This window comes from Onychomys torridus, chromosome 14, assembly GCF_903995425.1.
Source record: "Onychomys torridus chromosome 14, mOncTor1.1, whole genome shotgun sequence".
Taxonomy (NCBI): domain Eukaryota; kingdom Metazoa; phylum Chordata; class Mammalia; order Rodentia; family Cricetidae; genus Onychomys; species Onychomys torridus.
The window spans coordinates 49,245,780-49,265,738 of NC_050456.1; the positions used below are offsets into that span (position 1 = coordinate 49,245,780).

The 19,959-nt window shown below is 43.5% G+C and overlaps 1 protein-coding gene across 1 annotated transcript in view; it reads left to right on the forward strand.

The window, feature by feature from the left end:
* The window catches only part of Slc39a9 (solute carrier family 39 member 9), a 40,085-nt gene that overhangs the window by 1,358 nt on the left and 18,768 nt on the right, over positions 1–19,959 (forward strand). The window lies entirely within an intron of this gene.

The following is a 19,959-nucleotide window of genomic DNA, read 5'->3' on the forward strand; positions in this document are numbered from 1 at the left end:
GAGAAATTATGGATTTTTTTTTTTTTTTTTTGAGGAAAGCTTAGTTGTCAGTACTACAATCAGTATGACAAAAAACAAAAAAACAAAAAACACCAAACAAGCAAACAAAAAAACTAAAGTAGGTTGTTGCTATCATTTTCTTTCAAAGAAGTCAAGACTGGAATGGATAGTCTGAGATTATTTTCAAATCTGTTTGCTTAGAAATAACTTTTTGGTTAATATGTTTGGACACTGGTTCATTTGTTAGGTTGTCTTCCCTTAAACAGGTTAGCTGGAGGGGAGAGAGGACACACACATCTATTCTTTAGATTGTCACAAAGAGTTCCCCAGGTGCACAGTACTCAAAGTTTTAGGGAGAAAAACTCCATTCAAGAGAATTTCAGGGTTTTCCTCAAGATCAGCACTGAAATAAGCCCTTGCCTCAGTTCTGTTCCTGAAAGGACTAATTTCCTCAAAGGAAGATGAGGGATGAATGAGACGTGAGGTAGGCCTTGAAGAGAGTCAGAAGAAAAGGCATTGATGCTGAAAAACCAGCCTGGGGTGGAGAGGGTGGTGAGGCGGGCAGTGGGGAAGAACAGTCTTCAGCCAGAGAGAAGGGACGCTTCACTTGGACTGGGCTCTTCCTTTTCCATTGCGTTTTCATCTGTGCCTTTTGGGATATAATTATAACATGAAGACATTTCATTTTATTTTGTATGTATGTTATGGATATTTTGCCTACGTTTTGTCTGTGTACCACATGCATGCCTGGTGTCATTGGAGGCCAGAAGTCATGGGGTCCCCTGGAACTGAAGTTAAAAAGGGTTGTGAGCCACCCTGTGGGTGCTGGGAATTGAATCCGGGTCCTCTGGAAGAACAGGCAGTTCTTTTAACTGCTGAGCCATCTCTCCAACCCCTAACAATAACACTTTTTTAAAAAGTTATATATTACCTAACTTGACTTACTGAAAGGGCTGGGGTATAGCCAGATAGTAGTGTTTGCCTAGAGTATGCAAGGCCTAGGTGTAGTATCTAGCGCTGTCACAGACAAAACCCACAGCAGACTCACTGAGCTACAACAAGGAAACAGGCTGTATAACTTGAAAAGTTCATCAAGTATCTTGGAATGGGCTGCTCTGACTCAGAGCTGTTCTCAGCCACTGTCCATCGTGGCAAGGGTACATAGTACATGGACTACATAGCTCATAGACAGACCCAGCCCACAGACTTACTGTTAGATGAGCATTTTTTTGTTTTTGTTTTTGTTTTTTGTCTTCTGTCAAGATAGCAGAGGCCGCTGGGCAGTGGTGGCGCACGCTTTTAATCCCAGCACTGGGGAAGCAGAGGCAGGCGGATCTCTGTGAGTTCAAGGCCAGTCTGGTCTACATAGTGAGTTCCAGGACAGGCACCAAAACTACACAGAGAAACCCTGTCTCGGAAATAAAAAAAATTTAAACAAAGATAGCAGAGGCCTCTCCTTGACCAATGAAGCTTCTCTTCTGGGTTACTTTTCTGCCTAGGCTTTCTGAACCTCCTGTTTTTCCTCTAACATAATATATTTTCTTTCTTTTAAAATATTTATTATTTTATGTGTGTGAGTATTTTGTGTACCTGGTGCTCTTGGGGACCAGAAGAGAGCATCAGATTCCTTAGAACTAATTTAACAGATGATTATGATCCACCATGTTGGTGTTGGGAATCGAACTCAGGTCCTCTGGAAGAGCAGCAGTGCTCTTAACCACTGAGCCATCTATCTCTCCAGCCCCAATATATCTTCTCATACTTGTTTTAGAATTGGATTGGTGTTGTTAGAGTGACATTTGTGAGGCTTGGATTGGTTTGTATATTTAAATATTTTAATTGAGGTAAAATTCATTTTTTTTTTTTTGTTGTTTTGATACAAGGTCTCACTATATAGCTCTGGCTGGCCTCCAACTCACAGGGATCTATCTGGCTACCTCTTTCTCCCAAGGATCAAAGGTGTGCACCACCAGGCCTGGCTTAACTAGGGTAAAATTCAAGTGAGCAATTTATAGTTTGGTTTTTGGCTTTTTGTTTTGTTTTGTTGAGATAGGGTTTCTTTGTGTAGCAGCCCTGATTGCCCTGGAACTTATTTGTAGAACAGGCTGATCTTGAACTCAGAGAGATCCACTTGTCTTTGCCTCCCAAATTTTGAGAAGGATTAAAGGCATGAACCACCATGCCTGGTGAGTTTTCTCTTTCTCAAACTTAGTTTTTGAAATATTTGCTTGTTTGTTTGTTTGTTTATTCATTCATTTATTTATTTTTCTACAGAGAAACCCACAGAGATAGGGTTTTTCTGTGTAGCCCTGGCTGTCCTAGAACTTGCTCTGTAGACCAGGCTGGCTCAGAGATCTGCCTGCCTCTGCCTTCCAAGTGTTGGGATTAAAGGTGTGCACCACCACAGTCTGGCTGTTTTTTGAGGCAGGGTTTCTCTGTGTAACAGCCCTGGCTGTCCTGAAATTCACTCAGTAGACTAGGCTGGCCTTGAACTCACAAGGATCCACCTATCTCTGCCTCCCTAAAGCTGGGATTAAAAACGTACTTCTCCATGACCATCTGAAGAATTTCTCAGAACAGAGATAAAGTCAGATGACTAATAGAACCATTAATTCTTACAGCACTAGTGGTCTGAACTTGCTGTAGCAGAGGCCACTTGTTGCACCTGACAATTAAAAAGTGTAGGGCACTGGTTTTTCTCACTTTCTCCTCATCTGCAGATGACCTTTCTCCATGCTTGTGTGGCTTTCTTTGGCCTTAGCCCTGGAGACTGTACCTTTGTAAATTTTTGATTTATGAAACAAAAATTTTAATTGTCAAATTAATTATATATAACTATGGTAATAAAGATGCTAATTTTTCAGCATATGGGGAAGTGAAAAACTAGTCTTGTGATGGAGGCCATAGCTGGCCTTCCATAAATGAGGTCCTGTGTGGCATCTTGTATTTTTTTAGATTCAGTTGCCTAGGAGCAGCTTGCTTTGGCAGTTAGTAACAATACTGTGGAAACAGACTGAGCCTGTCTTACCTAGTTTACACTCCACAGCTGCCCTGATTGATGCATGAAGTAGATAAAGATGGCCAGAGTGGGATTTTAGGTTGATTGCCTGAGGATTATTTTTGTTTTGAATTTCCATTCCAGTCCAGACCAGTACATTTGCAAAAATGAAATGAAGTGGAACAAAAGGCTAGCAAATGTAATCCCACAGGTGTTGTTAGTAGAGTCAGCAGACATAAAAAATTATTCCTTTATTTGTAATAACTGTTATAAAAGTTTCTGAATACTTTGAGTTTGGGGGGGACTTTTTTGTGTTTGAATTTTCATGTGTTGAGACAGTGAGAGTCCATAGTAGGTAAAATGAGGATAGTGCTTGTGTTATGATGATTTTAGATCTCAATGTGACTAACTCTCCATCTCAGAGAGATGACACACTAAGTCACTTGGTATCATCAGCACAGGCCTAGCAACAGAGACTGAGGCGGGAAGATCACAGGTTTGAGGCCCAGCCTCTCCTGTATAGTGAGCTTCTAGTAAGCCTGAGCTAGTGAATGACACCACATTTCAAAAACCAAAACCAGAAGGAAGAGCAGCCAGGTAGTGGTGCATGCCTTTAATCCCAGCACTCAGGAGGCAGAGGTAGGTGGATCTCTGAGAGTTCGAGGCCAGCCTGGTCTACAGAGCGAGTTCCAGGACAGGCTCCAAAGCTACACAGAGAAACCCTGTCTCGGAAAAAAAAAAAAAAAAAAAGGCAATAACCAATTGGTTATTCCATACCTTATGGTTACCCCTGAAGGCATCCGTACAAGAGAGGTTATACAGACTGACCAGGTTATATTCAGGAATATGTATGTATATACTTATACATGTATACATGCAATAGCAATGAAAAAAGACAAGAGTTTGAAGAGAGCAAGGAGGAGTATGTGGAAGGATGTGCAGGGAAGGAAGAAATGTAATTATATTATAATCTCAAAAACAACACCACAAATCCAAATCACTGTCATTGTTTGAGCCAGCAGTTCAAAACGCAGCTCTCATCTGTGCTGCTCTTACAGGCTGCTCTAAGGATGAAACAGAATAAACCTAACCTAGGTCTAGAACATGGTAAGGACATTTGAAATGTGTGTGGCAGGGGGCAGGGTTTCAGTACTGCTTATAAAGCCTTGTAAGATTTTCAGCTGATTTATATTTGGGGAGGGGTGCAGTGAACTTTGTTAGTGGTATTCAAGAGAGTAGGGCCCCCTAAGTCTCTTGCCTTCTTCTGGGGGGCTAGAATGAAAATGTGAGGGGATATGCTCAGTGCTGGGAGCTGAGTAGGGACAGGGACTCCTCAGCCTCGGAGGGCCTCTCGCCCTCTCATGTTCTTGCTGGGGTGTGTGGTACAGAGCTTCTCACTCCTTGGAGACCATGAGGTCCACCACCCTGTTTCTGTAGCCATATTCATGGTCACACTGGGAAGTGAGCTTTTCAGAGTTATCATTTAGAGCAATGCCAGCCCATAATCAAAGCTGGAAGAGTGAGTGTTAAGTCACAGGAGACAACTTGGTCTTCAGTGTAGTTCAGGATGTCCTTTAGTGGCCCTCCGATGCCTGCTTCACTGCCTTCTTGATGTCATCATACTTGGAAACTTTCTCCAGGCAGCATGTCAGATCCACAGTGGACACATTGAGGGTGGGACACAGAAGGCAATGCCACTCCGCTTCCCATTCAGCTCTGGGTTGACCTTGCCCCCAGCCTTGGCAAGTGGATGCAGGGATGATGTTCTGGGTAGCTCCACAGCCTGATGTCATGGACTGTGATCATGGGTCCCTCTACAATAAAAGTTGACGTGAATGACCTTGGCCAGGGGCCTAAGTAGTTGTGTTGCAGGAGGCACTGCTGATAGTCTTTCTTGAGTGAGTTGTTATATGTCTCATGGTTCACATTTATCACAGACATGGGGGCATCAGCAGAAGGGGTAGAAATGATGACACTTTGGGCTCTACCCTTCCAGTGGGCCCCAGCCTTCTTCATGATGGTGAAGATACCAGTAGAGGCCACAACACACTCAGCACCAGCATTACCCCATTTATATTGTCCGTGATCTCCCTTCCAGAAGATGGAGATTGTCTTCCCGTTGTGACAAGTTTCCTATTCTCAGCTTTGACTGTGCTATGGAACTTGCTGTAGGTGGAGTCATACTAGAACATGTAGACCATATAGTTGAGGTCCATGAAGGGGTCATTGATGGCAACAATATCCACTTTGCCAGAGGTCAAGGCAGTCCTGGTAACCAGGTACCCAATATAGCCAAATCTGTCCATGCCAACCTTCACTATCATGTCTTAGGGATGAGGCTGGCACTGTACAAGAAGATACAGCTGTCTCTGAACAGGGAGGAGCAGAGAGCCTGAGTCACAATTTTTAAAGTTTATTTGTATTAGCATTTGTTAGTTAGACATGACAACAGTGGGTTTCATTATGGGGTGTTTATGCATACATATGTTTTTGTCATCTCCACCCTCATTGCCTTTACCTGCTCCCCTTTACCCATCAACCCCCTTCTTCCTACCTAGTCCCTTCTCCACTTTTATGTCTGTCTTTCTTTTTGATGACCCAGTGAGTCTCATTAGGGCTGCTTACAGGATCCTGGGTGAGGGGTTAATAACAGGCATGTTATTGCTGCTGTACCACTGAAGAAATTTCTCTTCCTCCCAGACTGACCATTAGCTATCTGTAGATAGATAGGAGGGACTGGGCTGTGGCTCCTGAACCCAACCACCACCCCCCCCCCCCCCCCCCCCCCCCCCCCCCCCCCCCGCCGCCATTATCTGCTTAGAGGTTTAACAGGAGGTGACTTTGGAAAGGATGGTTCATGAGCTTTCCCCTTCCACGACAGGATGTTGTCAGGCCCAATTTTGTGCTGGTAATCCAGCTGCATTGTGAGCAAGAGTACAGTGGTGATTGATGTTCTGAAAGCAGCATTCTACCTCATTCCACATAGGAACATGTTCTTAAATTCTCTCTCTCCTCTCTTCCACGATGTTCCCTGCAATTTGGAGAGGGTGGTATAAAAGTCCCATTTATGGTAGGTCACTCACCAGTTTCTTATTCTCAGAACTTTGAGTTAAGAGTCTCACAGTTACCACTGGCCACTGTTAAAAGAAGCTTTTCTGACCAAAGCTAACATCAGCACTAATCTATGGGTATAAATGTAATTGTTTAAATTAACGGGCACATCACGTCCATCTAGCAAAAACAATAGCAGAAGCTTTCCCACTGGTGTTTATGACATGCCCATCATGTAGATTTACCCTCCTGTGGAGAAGATCTCAACTCAGATAAGGGTTACCCCATAGCTGACTTGCCCCTGTTGCACCACTAGGCACTTCTTGCCTGGCTGGTTGGTGGTGTGGCACACAGGATTAACAACGAACTGAGACTTTCAGTGCTGATTCTCCTCCAGCAGCCTGCCTAGCATCCTCTGGCACTGTGTGTGCTAGCTAACAGGAAGGAAGCTTCCAGCTCAGTTCCAGCTCGATTTATCTGTTCCTGCAACCAAAGTATATGCTGTCTTTAGCACCAGGGTCTTATCATCTAGTTCTGGTGGGCAAACAACAGCCGTGACAAATGCTTATATTGCTTGGGGGTCTTCAGAGGCCTCCTTGACCAACCACTGGTAGAGAGGTAGCCCACCTACCTAGTTAGGGTTCCTGTTGCTATGATGAAACACTGTGACCAAAGCAACTTGGAGAAGAAAGGTTTTATTTGGTTTACTCTTCCATATCACATTCATCATCAAAGGAAGTCAGGACAGGAACTTAAGCAGGGCAGAAACCTAGAAGCAGGAACTGATGCAGAGTCCATGGAGAGGTGCTCAGCCTGCTTTCTTATAGGACCCAGGGCCACCTGTCCAGAGGTAGCACCACCCCCAATGGACTGGGCCCTCCCACATCAATCACTAGTTAAGAAAATGCCCTGTGGGATTGCCTACAGCCCAGTCTTATGGAGGCATTTCTCAGCTGAGGCTCCTTCCTCTCTGACTCTAGCTTGGGTCAAGTTGACATAAAACTAGCCAGCACACCACCCCTGGTACTAGAATTTTCATTTAATAATTTACAGTTTTTGGAAGAAACTTTATGTGTATATATACACATATACATATGGTACTCCCATTACATTATGTATTTTTATTAGCTTGCCATTAATGAGGTTTCCTAGGACTTTTTCATGTATTCTTAGTTTTGGTTGCTCCTCCTTCTGCACTTCCTCTCCTCCCGATTCCCTGACCCTCTCTGACAACAACTTCTTATTATTATTATTATTATTATTATTATTATTATTATTATTATTATTACTAGAGACAGTGGTCTCATTTTGTAGCCCTGGCTGTCTGGGAACTATGTAGACCAGGCTGGCCTCAAACTCACAGAGGTCCTTCTGCTTCCTGAGTGGGATTAAAGGCGTGGGCCACTACTCCCAGCCGATTTATAATCTTTACTTTTTATTTGGGAACTAACCTTTTTCTTTTTTTGTTTTTGAGACAGGGTTTATCTGTGTAGCCCTGGCTGTCCAGGCTAGCCTTGAATTTACAGAGATCCATCTGCTTCTGTCTCTGAGTACTGGGATTTAAGGCGTGCAGCACTACTGCCCAGCTGAGAACAAACATAATAATGAGGAGCTTCCCCTTTCACCTCCTCCACAATCACAGAAACTTTTCAGCGTTTGTTTGTACTGCAGAGGTCTTGGTGGTTGACCTTAGCATTCACGGGTAATATTTCCCTTGGAGAGCCAAGCTTTGTCCTGTAGCCTCCCTCCGTTGTGGCAATCTTCTTGGCATTTAACTTTTTCTTCCTTTACTTAAATATGAGTGTTAAGCTTTGTTCGGTCCTTTCACAGTTTGAAGTTTTCTTTGTGTCTGATTATAATAAGTGATTCATTCATAATAGGTGTCTCTGGGTATTTTGACTTATCACCAAGTAAAAGGCTTTGTGTTTGAAGAACAAGTTTGTTCAGTTTGCATTTCCTCTGGTAATGGGTCCCCTTTGAGGCAGGTGTGACCAAGTGGCATTTCTAGGATTTTGGTTGTCTGTTGTCTTACTCCTTTATTGCCTTAGGAGAATGTAATCTTTTGTGCCTCTTGAATTTCATTTCTGAGTTCTAAGACTTTAAATTTTACCTCAGTAAATTTATTCTTATGTGGAAAGCAGCCAGTAACATGTCTTTCCTCTGAACTACAGATTATACCCTATGGCTGATAAACTAGGAAAAGACTAGCTAAAAGGAAAAACAAAACAAAACTGTTAAACAAGTTTTACCCACAGGCAGTGAGGTATGGTGATTAAGATAAACTCTGTGGCTGGATGTCATAGGTGTGAGGTGCCACTTCCTGGCTATGTGAGGCTGGGCACATTCCCTTCTAGGCCTCTGTCTCCCCAGCTGTACAGTGGGCATAGTAGAATTGTTGGCAGGACTGACACATACATGTAAAGGGATTAGAGTTGAACGTGTGTGGCTTACTGAGTGCTTGGCAACTGCTGGTTATACCGTGATGGAAGAAGAGTATTGGTGATGCCTTTCCTGGCTAGAACTTGACCATCTTGAAACCTAGTTAATCCAAAGAACCGACAAGTCTGTCATTGGTCAGACATCCCGAGAGCAAGCATTTTGTTTGTTCTCTGTTGCCCTTGGTTCTCTCGTAGCTCCTGCTTTTTCCAGTAAACTAGTGGGCCAGTTACCAGTTGAGTGCCTTCTGTTCCAAGTTCAGCCTTCATCCTCTGCAAAAATGTGTGCCCTCTAAATGTTTCCTCTAGCCAGCTGGCAGGGTGTTAACTCCTTGTCAATAGAGGATACGGAAGAGAAATTGTAAGAGGGAGCTATTACCCTTTTGGCTTGCTCAGCAGGCTCCTAGGCAGTTTCTCTGGCACTGATGTCTGCAGCATACCAGCCTCCCTGCACAAATGTTCCACTCTGGCAGGACCTGCAGCATGCCTGGAGTCTTAGCCCCTCTGGGTAGGCTTCTCTGTGCCCGGCACTCACACTGCAGCTGGGCTGTTCAGCCTAGGCTCTTGGGGCACACACAGCTGCTCCAGCACTCAGCAGGCATCAGTTTCCATTGGCACCCCTCCTGGGTGATTTTTATAGGATAGTCTCCAGTGAGAAACCCATGAACAGCTTTTCCCAGTGCCCTGGAGTGATGGTTTCCAGCAATTCCACCAGCGTAGTAACTCAGAAACTCCTGCTATTCACTACACGGACCCCAGCCCTGCCCTCTTCTGCACAGTTTGGACCTCAGTTTTCTTACTTTAATTTTGAGGTATTCTTATCTCTGTCCTTAGGTGGCAGCCACCATTCCTTGTATTTGCTACTTGTATATTCTTTAGAATTCTTTCTAACTAGCCAGTTCCCCATTGCTTCAGTCCCTTGTTAAAGGTATGTTCAAATGACTTTATTATGGTTTCTCTTTCCTGGTTGGATTCTGACAGATTCAGCCAGGTTATTGTTGGTTATTGTTCAGAAAATCATGCAACACCAAGGCTGAGCAGTCACTCCAGTCTGGCATGAGACCCAACAGTTAACCGCGGAGCGAAGCTGGAGGCTGAAACAAGTGATCACTTGAGCCTACAAGTTGAGGGCCAGCTGAAGCAACACCGAAGCTCCCATGTCTTAAAAAACAAAAGAAATAGGTGAGGAAGTCCAGTATCATAATGTGAGGCAGCTGACCTTTAGTGTCTGCCCTGGAGCCATTAGGGAGTAATGAGGGAGAGCTGTGAAGAACAGAAAACCACCCATTATTTGATCCATAATGCCTGATACTGCCAACGCTTTCTGTTTTCCAGAACTGGAAATTTGGATTTTTATATGAAATCCTCCAAATGTCACTTTGAGACTTAAGATTTACACATTCTCACCCCACATTTGAGTTGTGAAAGCACCTGGAGGATCTGCTGCTTTTCCCAGTTGTCTACAAACAGAGGACAGTGACTAGTAGAGACAGATGGACATGGCAGAGAGCAGAGATTAGCATTCCAGCTAATCACAAAACCTCAAAATGCAGTGTTTAAAACCACTCAGTAAAGGAGAAACTCTCTTTGGAAAAATATACTTAGGGACTGTGGAGACAGCACAGTATAACTGCTTGTGTTCTTGCAGATGTTTGGTTTCCAGCACCCACGTGGTGGTTCACAGCCATCCCTAATCAGTTGGGGGGGGGGGTGTTATGCCTCCTTCTGGCCTCCACAGGCACCAGGCATGTACCTGGTGCACATACATATATGCAAGGATCTTTAAAATATTTTTATTAATTCTTGGAGAATTTCATTCAGTGTATTTTGACCACATTTACCCCTACTTCCTCCAAGATCCACTTCCTCCAGGAGAAACCATCTTAATGATCACATTGGAGACATTGCACTCTCTGATTCAAACGGAGTAGAATAATTGGTAGTAGTTCAAACTGTGAATTTACATGTCAGTTCTGTTGATTTTAGCCGTAACCCTGCTGAGGAAGAAGTCTAAACCCTGTTAAGTAGAGAAGAAACTCTGTGTGTGTGTGTGTGTGTGTGTGTGTGTGTGTGTGTGTGTGTGTGTGTGTGTGAGAGAGAGAGAGAGAGAGAGAGAGAGAGAGAGAGAGAGAGATGCCCACAGGGACAAGAATGAGGTTGCCGGATCCCCCGGGGCTGAAGTAACAAGTGTTCATAAGCCTCTGACATAGGTGCTGGGATCTAAACCTTCCAAGACAGAGCAGCAAGCACTCTTACCTGCTGAGCTGTCTCTCAGCTCCCAGCAGTTTTTGTTGTTGAGACAGGATTTCACTATGTTACCCGGCTGGCCTAGAACTAACAGAAATCCACTTTCCTCTGCCTCCTGGGATTAAAGGTATGCTTCTTTCCTCCCTTGAGACAGGATCTGATGTTAGCCCAGGGTGCTCTGGAACTTGCTAAGTAGTTAAGAATCGCCGGGCGGTGGTGGCACACGCCTGTAATCCCAGCACTCGGGAGGCAGAGCCAGGCGGATCTCTGTGAGTTCGAGGCCAGCCTGGTCTACAAAGCGAGATCCAGGAAAGGCGCAAAGCTACACAGAGAAACCCTGTCTCGAAAAAAAAAACCAAAAAGAAAAAAAAAAAAAAAAAGAATGACCTTGGACCTCAAAACCTCAAAGTCTCCACCTTAATGGTGGAATTACAGGTGTGTGCCACCATGCTTCATTTTATGTGGTGCTAGAGATTAAACCCAGTGCTTCATGCAAGCTAGGCAAGCATTGAGCTACATTCCCAGCCTATAGTTAGCATTTTAAAATGATTTATTTTGTGTGTATGGGAGCTTTGTCTGCATGCATGTCTAAGAGAGTATTTGATATTCTGGAGTTATAGACAGTTGTGAGCTGCCATGTGGGTTCTGTGTAGTGGGTAGCCATTCCAGCCTTGGCCTGGAAATTCCAACCCCCATTGAGGCTTCGGTAATGGTCAGGCCTACAAGGTGGGGCTGAGAGAGGAGGCTGAAGACCCAGGGTCTGGGAAAGGTATGGCGCAGTCCGGCGGTGTTCTCTGGAGAACTCTGTGGTCTACCTCCAGCATCCAGGGTCCTGGAACCAAGAGTTCTGGAAATTGAACCCCGGGTCCTCTGGATTAAGAGCCAGTTCTCTTAACTGCTCAGCCATCTCTCCTGCTTCCAGCACTTTTATTTTTTGAAAGGCCTGTTTATAGTCAATTGTAGATAGTTTGTGGGAAAATTAATATAATGTGTAGAAGGAAAAGAAAATAATGTTTTCCTAGAGCCTAGTAGGGTCACTAATAACATTTTATATCCATTTTCTTCTGTTTGTATTTTTAACATGGTTGCATAGGTGATGTAGGTATAATTTAACATTTTCCTTTTTGTTTGGGAGTTATTCCCTTCTTGTTTTCTTTTGTTGTTCAAATTTAATACAGGCATTTTCAAATGTCTTTACTACATTTAATCATTTTATATACTGAAAGTCTTGTATGTTCATTTGTTTTTGACATGATAAGATTCAGAATAATGGAGCCAGGTGAAATTACCAGGCTCACCCCTTTGGAGGCAGATGCAGGTAGAGCTCTGTGAGTTGGAGACCAGCTTGGTCTACACAGTGAGTTCTAAGACAGAAGGGCTACAAAATGGAAAGACCCTGCCTTCAAAAAAAGAAAAGAAAAGGGCTTGAGAGATGGCTCAGAGATTAAGAGCACAGACTGCTCTTCCAGAGGTCCTGAGTTCAATTCCCAGCAACCACATGGTGGCTCACAACCATCTGTAATGAGATCTGGTGCCCTCTTCTGGCCTGCAGTCATACATGCTGTATACATAATCAATAAGTAAATCTTTAAAAAAAAAAAAAAGAATAGAATGATGAATAAAAGGTCCCTAAGAAGGTTCTCAATCTTTTAAGAATATATTTGCCAACAAATGCAAATGACACTTCATTTTCACATTATTGTTGTTCATTTTTAAAAAAAACTTTAGTAGAGAAAAAATGCTATTTTAGTCTGTTCATTTGGACTCTATATATTCTTGGTACACTTATTGCCAGTATTTCCCCAGCTTCTTTGCTAGTGGGTTTCTGCTTTTCTTTTTATGGTCAGCTGAAAGAATCTACATACGATTTGTTTTTATGTTCAGTTCTTTTTGTTTTGTATTTGGAGACAGGGTTTCTCTGTGTAGCCCTGGCTGTCCTGGAATGCTCTGAAGGCCAAGCTGGCCTCGAACTCAAAGACCTCTGCTTCCAAGCACATGTCACTACCGGCTGGCATGTTTAGTTCTTTTATGTTTAGAAAGAAAATCAGATTAGTCTTGTCTTCCAGATTGGAGGAAGTGGCATTAATAAAGTGCATGCTTATCATCACTTCCATGAAAATTTCATTAATCTTTATGTTAAATGAATTAGAAAAGGCAAGTCTAGATGCCCCCAGCCACTGTTTAAGTGCTCCTCCACACATTTCCCCATTGTTAGAATCTGTGTGCGTGTGTGCACCACGTGATGTTGAAGATAAGCACTGGCAGTGTCTCTGCAGAGTGTGCTAACATCCTCTTGCTATGCGGTAATAATGGCAGTGTTTACAGAGGAGGACACGGAAGCATGGGAGGTCATACAGCTGCTTCTTAGAGCCCAGGAGCTTTGGGGCACCTTGTGTCAGTAGAAGAACTTGAACAAAATCCAGATCGGAGTTACTAATCCTTAATGACAGATCATGTAGTGGAGAGCAGCATTGTTGTTTGAACAAGAATTATTCCATATCCTTAGTATCTCCTCAGTGCTTGGATGAGATCTGTCTTGTTCTAGCAGATTGACCTCTGCTTTTTTAGGACACTGTTGATGCTTTGAGTACTAATGTGGGCTCAGACACAAGGATAGAGACAGGAATTTTCAGTTATCAAAAGCTTCTAAAAGTGTTGGTTTGTATTTGGTTGAACAGAATAATTTGTTGACTGTTTTATGAGCTGGAAAAGAAAAACTATTTAATTTTCTTGCTGTCTGCCAAGAAAATTAAACAGACTTCAAAGCTTTGCACTGATAGCTAATGGCATTGATGCAAGCTGTTGTTTTAATTAATACAGCTGGCTGGTTCTTCAGCCCAATCAGCTACAACTGTGGAGTTCTAAAATGAGGTAACAAAACCAATGGCACTGCACAGTTCATGCCTCTCTCGAGAAAATAGTTCATTACTCCGACAGGCACTATTGCTTGGGGAGCTCTTGTCCCATCTTGAAATATACCTAGTGTTTGTAGTTCTTCATTTAAATATACTCTTTTAGTGATTTACCACAGGCAAAGGAGAGGAGCTGCCAGCACTTTGTTAACTTTGATAAACACATAATTTGAGATTGAATCCCTGATTGTAAAGTTATATGAGAGAATACAGCCATATAGACACCATAGAGCCATTATCTCCAGGCTTGAAATAAATCAGTTTGAGTCTAAAATGATTGTGATGCCGTGCTGGCTAGTTTTATGTCAACTTGACACAAGCTAGAATCATCACAGAAGAGGGAGCCTCAATTGAGGAATGTCTCCATAAGACTGGCCTGTAGGCAAGCCTTTGGGGCATTTTCTTCATTAATGATTGATGTGGGAGGGCCCAGCCCCTTATGGGTGGTGCCATGTCTGGACAGGTAGCCCTGGGTTCTATAAGAAAGCAGGCTGAGCAAGCCACTAAGCAGCACTCCTCCATGGCCTCTGCATCAGGTCCTGCTTCTAGGTTCCTGTCCTGTTTGAATTTCTGTCCTGACTTCCTTTGATGAACAGTGCTATAGAAGTGTAAGCCAACTAAACCCTTTCCTCCCCAGGTTGCTGTGGTCATGCTGTTTCATCACAGCAACAGTAACTCAAACTGGGACAGGTAGTTAAGGATTTTTTTTCTAATCAAAGTTGACACTGCAGCTCATGGCAGTGGTGCTTATATTGTTTGACTAGTTCTTTTCATGAGAGTGTTGCTCTGTAATGCCAGACACCATCAGAAGGCTCATGGAGATTACCAAGCTGCTAAATTTGCTGTAGGATAGTCTTCTTTCTCTTACTGAAGATTGAAACAATAAATGAAAGGTTTTCTGCTCCTTGGGGGCAAAACAGTCGTGATTAAGTATTTGTATAACCCTTGACTAAGACAACTTATAGAAGGAAGAGTTTGTTGGAGTTTACAGTTCCGGAGGGCTGAGTCCATCACCATGGCAGGGAGGCATGGCATCAGGAAGACATGATGTCTGGAGCAGCAAGCTGAGAGAGCAAACTTGGAATGACACATGGCTTTTGAAACCTCAAAGCCTACCCAGTGACATACTTTCCCCGACCTGTTGCACGAATCGTAGATGGTCTTAATAAAAACCTGGAGCCAGATATCAGGGTAAAAGCTGAAAAATCAGAGAAGCAGAGCAAGCCACAGCTACCACCTCTTACCTCACCAACTCCTCAGCTTGACAGAGAGTGAGCTCCTGTCTCCTCCCACTTTATATTCCTTTCTCCGTCCAGACATATCACTTCCTGTCTCAACCTTCCTAGTGCTGGGATTAAAGGTATGTAATCACAAGTGCTAGGATTAAAGGTGTGTGCCACCACTGCCTGGCTCTGTCTTTTAGACTAGATTAATCTTATGTAGCCTTGAACTCACAGTAATCCAGATGAATCTCTGTCTCTACCTTCCAGTGCTAAGATTAAAGATGTGTGTCACCACTACCTTGCCGCTATGTTTAAGCTAGTAGCTGGCTCTGTCCTCTGATTTTCAGGCAACCTTTATTTGTTATTTGATAGAACAAAATATCACCACACACACTTCCCGAATCTATCCCAACAGTTCACCAACTGGGGACAAAGTATTAAAACATCTAAGTCTTATTTTGGTTTTTGAGATAGAGTTTCTCTGCATAGCCCTGCCTGTCTTAGAACTCACTGTGTAAACTAGGCTAGCCTTGAACTCACAGAGCTCTGTCTGCCTCTGCCTCCTGAGTGCTGGGATTTAAGGAGTGCACAACCAAGCCCAGCTCTAAGAATTCTTGACATGACTACATGTGTGAGGAATATTTTGGGACTGTTTTCAGCACAGCTGTCTAAAGGGGCTCCATTGCATTCCTGAGGTAAAGCCAGGGAGGTGGCAGTGCTCAGTTCTCTTGTGTCTTGTTTTAAACAAAAAAGTATATGACCCTTTATATTGAAAAACAGAAGCAGCCTGTAGTAGTGATGCACTCCTTTAATCCCAGCACTCAGGAGGCAGAGGCTGTGAGTTCCCAGCCAGCCTGGTCTACATAGTGAGTTCTGGGACAGCCAGAGCTACATAGTGAGACCCTGTCTTGTCGGGGGGAGGGAGGGAGGTTGGGGGGCAACACCGAAGCTTTGTGAAGCACTATTTCCTGTTCTTTTTACTTTGTTAGGTACCTTTACCAACTGTCGATAGACCTAATTATGGTTCCTGTTTTCCCAATAATGGCAGGATTTTCCTGACTTAGACAGCTGTGTGACTACTGTCTTTGTGAGATGAGTTGCACAGGATGGGCTGTAACGTTGTGCTGGATGTGTATTATCATTGAATGTTTGGAGAGTGCAGCTCGCCCATCCCTCCCTCATTAACTAGCTGTACAGCATGGTCTCAGATAAATATATCTCATCCTCGTTCTTTGATTTTTCTTTTCTTTATTTTTTGTTTTGTTTTTTTTTTTGTTTTTGTTGTTGTTGTTTTTGTTTTTCGAGACAGGGTTTCTCTGTGTAGCTTTGCGCCTTTCCTGGAACTCACTTGGTAGCCCAGGCTGGCCTCGAACTCACAGAGATCCGCCTGGCTCTGCCTCCGGAGTGCTGGGATTAAAGGCATGCGCCACCACCACCCAGCAAACATTCTTTTGTATGGGTGTTTTGCCTGTACCTGTATATGTCTGTGACCACATGTGTGCCTGCTGCCTGCAGAGACTGGAAAAGGGCATCAGATCTTCTTGGGACTAGAGTTGCAGATGGTTGTTGATTATCCATGTGGGTGCTGGCTAAGCTTGTTAAGAGACTGCCTTCATTATATGCTCCCAGCAGTAGATGAAGGTTTCAGTCACGTTCTACCCTTATCATTATTTCCTGCTGTGATTTTTTTATTCTAATTTTGGGTGTTTTTAAATGGGTATGCATTTTCCTGGAAATTAAGTGTTGAGTATGTTATAGGCTTACTGGTCATTCATATCCTCTGTGAAGTCTTACTACTTTTTACTAGGCTGTTTGTCTCCAGGTATTAAGTTGTGAGGGTCTTTGTATTTCAAATACGATTCTTCTCTCAGTGACTTAGGTGGGTTCCCCAGAAAATCCACTGTGAGATTTGTGTGTGTGCAGAACTTTATTGAGGAGTACCCAATGATAACATCTTTGAGAGAACAGCAGGATAAAGCAGATGGAGAAGGGTCACTCAGCTGCAGTAGGAACAGGGGACAGATGCCTGACCTGAAACAGACTGAAATAGGTAGTGCATTCTAGTGTGTGTGTGTGTGTGTGTGTGCACGTGTGTGTGCGTGTGTGTGTGTGTGTGTGTGCGCGCGCGCGTGTGTGCGCGTGTGCGTGTGTGTGTGTGTGTGTGTGTGTGTGTGTGTGTGTGCGTGCGTGTGTGTGTCTGAGGAGGCCAGAAGAGGATGTTGGTCACTTGAAACTGAAGTTACAGGTGACTGTGAATTGCCTAATGTGGGTGCTGTAAGCCTAGGTTGGGTCCTCTGCAAGTGTGACCCTGTCTCAAAAAATAAGATGGAGAAGATACTTGGTGGTGTTCTCTGTCTGCTCTGCATGTACATCCACACCTGTACACACAAACACGAAATGAAACAAAAACCACGGAACTATGTTAGTATTGACACCTAAGTTTACTTTTCCATGTGTTTTTATAAATTATATAGTTATGTACTGTATTTTGTTTATACCTTATGAGACAAAAATTGTTAATATTTAATGTATGCTTATTTTTGTTTATTCTGATGGTTAATCTCAATTCTGATGGTTAAACTCAATTTTCTGAACAAGAGGTTCAGAGTCGCCTCGGAGATGGGCCTCTGGAAATGACACTAGATCATCTTGATTGGGTTATCTGAGGCGGGACCTGCCTGCTGTGGGCACATTCCTGTATTGTATAAGGAGAAAGCGGGCAGACCTCTACTTCCTGTGGATGGGATGGGAGCGGCTTCGCCAAGCCCCAGTTGCCTCACCTGCCCGTCATGGCAGACGAGACTCAACTGTGAGCCAAGGTCAGCTTCCCTGGCTTAAGTTGCTTTTGTCCAGAATTTCATTGGAGCAGTCGGAGAAGTAACTGTAAATACTTTTTCTCACAAATATGAACTTCTCACGCTGCATTTCCATCCTTTCCTCATACCAACCATCATAGTTTTCCGAATCCATCACTAGACACTGATCTTGTCATTTTTGTGGCTTTGGTGCTGTGTTGCTGTACTTTCTTGGACACTTAGTTTAAATTAAGTTTGAACTCTTCATAAATGCTTGTTTATTTTTGACTAATTCTTTCTTTGGATGAATTTCTAGAAATGAAGTTTGTGGATCAAAGATTTCACTTCATTTACAGGAAAGGGGATTTGGGTGGGAGGGTAGGGGCATGAGGAGGAGCAGAGAGTAGAGAGAGCCTGAGCAAAAATTCACTTTTTAATTTTATTTTGAGTGCATGTGTCTATATGTATGAAAGAATGTTGTATGAGTATCTGTTTTATGTATGTATATGAAGGTGGTGTGTGCATCCACATATACACGTGGACACTAGAGGAAGACACCAGGTGCCCTGCTCTGTCACTCTGCCTTATTCCTTTGAGACTGGGTCTCTTACTGAACTGGGAGTTAGGCTGCAGCAACCCCCAGTGGTCCTTCTCTGCTTCCCCACAGCATTGGGGTTACAGGAGGCACATAGCCATGCCCGGGTTTTCACATAGTTGCTGGGATTTAAACCTGAATCTGAACATGTGTATGGCAAGTGCTCTTACCCATTGAGTTATCTCTCTAGCTCCAGAGTTCACATTCTTGAGACTTTAGGCCTAAAATGTCAAATTGTGATCTAGATAGGTTGTAGCAGTTCACATTTCTGTCAGGTTTAGAGAAATGCACTCACTGCTCCTATTCACAAATAGTAAATGTTTCCCTACAACATTGCCAACTTTCTTTTTTTGCTTCAGAGGTTGTGGTCTCACTGACTGATACTTGTAATCCCAGCAGTTGGGAGACTGAGGTCAATTATCATAGGTTCAAAGTCTGTTCAGGCTGGTAGCTCCTGGCCAGGCCAATGTGAGACCTTACTACTCCCTGAGGAAGTTGATGGCCGATGGGGGAAAAAGAAACATTCTCTTAAAAAATAATAGATAGATAGATAGATAGATAGATAGATAGATAGATAGATAGGTCTTTGTATTTTATGTGTGTGGGTGTTTTTCTTGCATGTATGCTTGTGCATCACATGTGTTTAGTGCCCATGGAGGCCAAAAGAGGAAGTCAGATCCCCTGGAACTGAAGTTACAGGCAGTAGTGAGCTTCCGCATAGGTGCTAGGAATTGAACCTGGTCCTCTAGAAGAGCAGCCAGTGCTCTTCCCCGCTGAGCAGTCTCTCTAGCCTGAGATGTTTTCTTCAGTGATATAGCCACTGTGCTCATGTTTCTGTAAACAAACCCTCACCCATCCTGTAAGCCACCCTAATGAAACTCACTGAATCATTTAAAAAAAAAAAAAAAAAAGACCAGAAAGTGGCAGGGTGGCTAGTTGGGGAAGAGGAAAGGGTCTAATGGAAGTGAAATGAGGAAGGGACATTTGCTCAAAATACATTCAGTGCCATGGGCTGGAGCAATGACTCAGTGGTTCAGTGCCACGTTTTTAACTAATAAAAATCAGATATTCATAAGATTTGTTTATTTATTTTGTATACAGAAGAGGGCACCAGATCTCATTACAGATGGTTGTGAGCCACCATGTGGGTGCTGGGAATTGAGCTCAGGACCTCTGGAAGAGCAGTCAGTGCTCTTAACCTCCGAGCCAGCCCTCCAGCCCTCTGAAAATCAGCTATTTATAAAAACAAAGAAATGGACTGGGGATGTGGTTCATTTGGCAGCGTGCCAACCTAGAATACATGAAGCCCTCAGCGTGGTCCCCAGCACTGCATAAAACCAAATCCACTGTGTGGATCTCACGCCTGTAATCTCAGTACTTAGGAGATAGAGGCAGGAGGAACATAAATTCAAGATCATGTTGTTTTTTATCTAAATCTTAACTGTTCAATTTCACCAATGAAGACTCAGGAGCCAGATGCTGGGGTGAAAACCTGCTAGCTCAGGAGGCAGAAAAAGCTGACCTTCCTCCCACACTGTCTCAAACAAAAACTCAAACTAAATGTCCTTCCCTTCTCCTTCCATGCATCTCTCGACCCATGCTCCCGACTCCCTCTTACTCTCAGTTTTTTTCCTATCAACTGGTTGCTTGCTCTGCCTCCTATATGATTGACTTTATTTAATCCTATTTACAATATTCTAGCA